The sequence below is a fragment of the Vidua macroura genome, chromosome 4, assembly GCF_024509145.1.
Source record: "Vidua macroura isolate BioBank_ID:100142 chromosome 4, ASM2450914v1, whole genome shotgun sequence".
Taxonomy (NCBI): Eukaryota; Metazoa; Chordata; class Aves; order Passeriformes; family Viduidae; genus Vidua; species Vidua macroura.
Genome location: NC_071574.1, coordinates 13774236 through 13777886, shown reverse-complemented (window position 1 = coordinate 13777886; position 3651 = coordinate 13774236).

The window sequence follows — 3651 nt, the reverse complement described above, 5'->3', positions numbered from 1 at the left end:
CACAGCAAGAAAAACACACTCTAGTGTACAGTTACTGGTGGTGAAAGCCCTTGATTACATCAGTGAAGCCATTAAGAGTCACTATACCTTACCCTACCCTAAGATGTTCTTCCTCATTACCTCTCAAATAGGAATTATTTTGATCTAAATGAAGATTAGGTTTGAATTAAACTAAATTAAGAGATCTAGTAAAGGTTAAGCATGTTATAATAGGATCATGCATTAATTCTATGTTAATTGTGGCTGAGTTCTCTGCTCATTTTGCTTCAGTAAAAGAGAATGGAGGACAGATGCAGCAGTATCAGCTCTCTCCCAAGCTGTTTAGGCTGAGGCCACAGATCCTTCAAGGCTGTCTCAGGAATTAGGGGTGCAGCTATGCTGCATTACCTCTTCCAGGGCAGTAATGAAATGTCTGGGTTAGGCTTTGGGGTTTTGAGATGGTATTTGTTGTGGGGTTTGGGTTATTTTTCTTAAATCTTCATAAATCCTCAAAAATCTTTAAATAGGGGTTTAAGTGGGAAATTAAGCAGTTAGTGGAGATAAGATTTATCTTACTGGTATAATCCTGGTTTAGGTTAGCAAAAAAAAAAAAAAGCTGCAGGTGAATTTCTTTTCCCTGAGCATCTGTCACAACAGGGTTAGACATTCTTATGCCTTGCTACTCAAACTTATTCCAGGCAGAGCTATATTTATTAAATTTTTGCCTTACTTTTTTTCTGGTTTTTTTTAGTTAGTTATGGGGTTGACTGAATATTTTTTTATACTATATACTTAGATCCTAAGTAGCAGAAGGAGGAGTGCTCATTTGTATTAGGTCATGAGGTCTGAGCAATAGCAGCCAGCCAAAAAAATAATTTCCCACCCAGAGCCCCACACACATCAGCGCAAACACACCACATGTACCTTTTGGGCTACATCATGACACTCTGGGTAAATACTGCTACATCTGATGAACAAATAAAAACTCTTAATCAGAATTGCAGTTTTACTAAAATTCCTTTCTCCTCAGCCTACGACTACATACTTGAGTCACATGTTGACCAATCCCTTCAGATAATTGTTTCATGCTATTATAAGACCTGATCCTTTATGAAAACTGCTATTAATTATATAGGAAGCCAGCACAACTAAAGCAGTTTAACTGTAATTTCACCGGAATTTCACAGAAGGGAATCATGTTGTTTACTGTTAATGAGGTAATATATACAAAAATAACGAAACCCAAGAGATCAACTCATTTTTAAAATGCTTTTTAAAGCATAACTTTGTTTGAAAGTGTAAATTTTTAGTAAGTTATTCCTAACATACCAGATACTGTTATGTGCCTGAATGCAATGGATACAGACTTGAATAAACTGGCTCAAGCTGAGTACTGTGGAGTCCTTTCCTCTACTCACCTCCTTCAGCAGTTCTGTCAGTCTCAGGAGTTACTGTGAACCAAGCCAAGAAAAAAAAAAATCTAAACAACAACTGAACAAACATACCCAAAAATATAAACAAAGAGGAAAAAAAGCCTCTTTAGTCAGCTTCAAGGTATAACCTCTGCACCATCTAGTGCTGGCTACAGCAAGCAGTATTAATACCATGACAAGAATTCCTCCCAGTAATTCTGTTCAATATAGAACATATGGATGGGCAGCACAGCCTTTCAAAATGTCTCTGAGAAAAGAAGATGAAAACTATTTTCTAAGGTGATAATGAATAGCATCTTCCCCTGATTCATTAAAGGTTATAGTCAGCAGAAACAAAACTATGTCATACATAACTGAATAAAACAAATTAGGTTCTGTTTAAATTAATTCCCCTAGATCTCTTGATGGAAAGCAAGAAACATTTGTGAAAGCAGAGGTTACGTTTAATAGGTTTGTGGTGCAATACCAAATTGCAACAGCAACTCAAAGAATGGATTTTCTAATTCAATAATGTGATGAATTGCTGATTCCCTCAGAAACAAATGAATGTGCAGCTTCTCTCTGGGAGTAGAATTGTGGGCTTAGATCTTGTAAGAGTAATGTTTCTACATCTCCATCTCAGGAGAGACCCAGAACCTTGAGATTAGGGATTGTGGGTTTTTTTCCTGAGGTAATATATTTAAAACCTAAAACATATTAAAAGCCAAAAACTTCAACCATAACCCGTATCCTTCAGAACTGATTCCTTGGTGGTTTTTTTTTTTTTGTTTTGTTTTTTTTTTTTTTTTTTTGGTCCCAGGAAAAGCACATTTTAAAATATAAGATACTTCCAGCTTTGAGTCACTGTAGTCACTTACTGTTTCTAGCGCATCTTTGGCATTTTTTATGACTTTGGAATTTCTAATTATCTGTCATTGAGATATCTACTCATGAAAGATGTGAGAGCAAAAGCAGAAACTCTAATTCCTGTTTCCCCACACAACAGGCACTGGGTGATCAACAGTAATGCTCTACTCAGGTATGTGAAGCCTAGACTTGGAAGGATCCCCCTTCATTTTACAGGAACTTTCAATCCTTGGAAGTATCTGTGTTGAAGACACAAATATTAACAAGATTAGCACAAAGAAAAGGCAGGCAACAAGTATCTATAAATTCCTGGAATTTATCAAAGGAAGCAATGGATGAGTCCATGGACCAGCTTCACATGGTCTGGATTGCATTTAATCATGTACAAGTCCTCAGATACAAAATATAAATATCAAGTGAAGGCTGATTGTCTGTGAATATTAATTAGTTTGATTTCATGCATCACAGTAGCCAGGGTTCAGGTGAAAACAACACTGTGGCACTGTTCTGGGTGGTTTCCAAAGTTACTACATGAAGGTATTCCAAATACCTCAATTTCTTTCAGTCATTAATGTAGGGGGCATGAACTACAGTAATGGAGTTCATCTGCAAAGCAGAACAGAAGGCAAAATTAGTATGGCTGGAGTGTTTAAGTGAATGTGGTGCTTAAGTAGAAAAACTGACCTCAGCTGTAGAAGTTTTGTCCTGAATGAGAATATAAACTGCAGGATTCAGAACTCCTGCTCCATTTCCTGAACTTGAACAGAGTACCCTGTCCATTTCTCATGCTTTTTCCCCAAATGAATAAAGGCATGAACAGTTTGAAGGTTTTTTTTCAATTTTTAAGTCTGAGTTCTGCAAAACTTATGTGAAATGTTAACAGATATTACATTGTAGATGTCAATAAAAATGGAAGGAGAGGACAAAAGGTAAATCTGTAATAAATACAATATTAGTCACACTCTTTCAAACTGTAAGGAATGACAATTTGCAATGCTGACTAAATACAGGGTTTGGTTTCCCCATATTCTAGTCTCCTGCCTTCTGAAATGGTTGCTTCAGGGAAGAAAAGTGTACGTTCCTTTGGGCTCCAAGGAGTCAGCAATGAAATATCAGGCTTAAGAACCAATAAAGGAACACAAAAAAATCTAGTGAGAATGTCTAATTGATTTAAAACTATAAAAAAACCTCTCAATTTAGTTTGCAACTCAAAACAGAAGCATTCCTGTTCCACATAAGGAAAACACATCAGCAATAGGACTTGATACTACTAGAGGACAAGTGGCTTCAGTGCTTATTTTATGCAGTCAAACACCTTCAGCCACAATGTGGAGGAAAAAAACAATACTTTTTTTTTTTTTAATTAGTCAGTCAACTTTTAAGAATAAAGGAC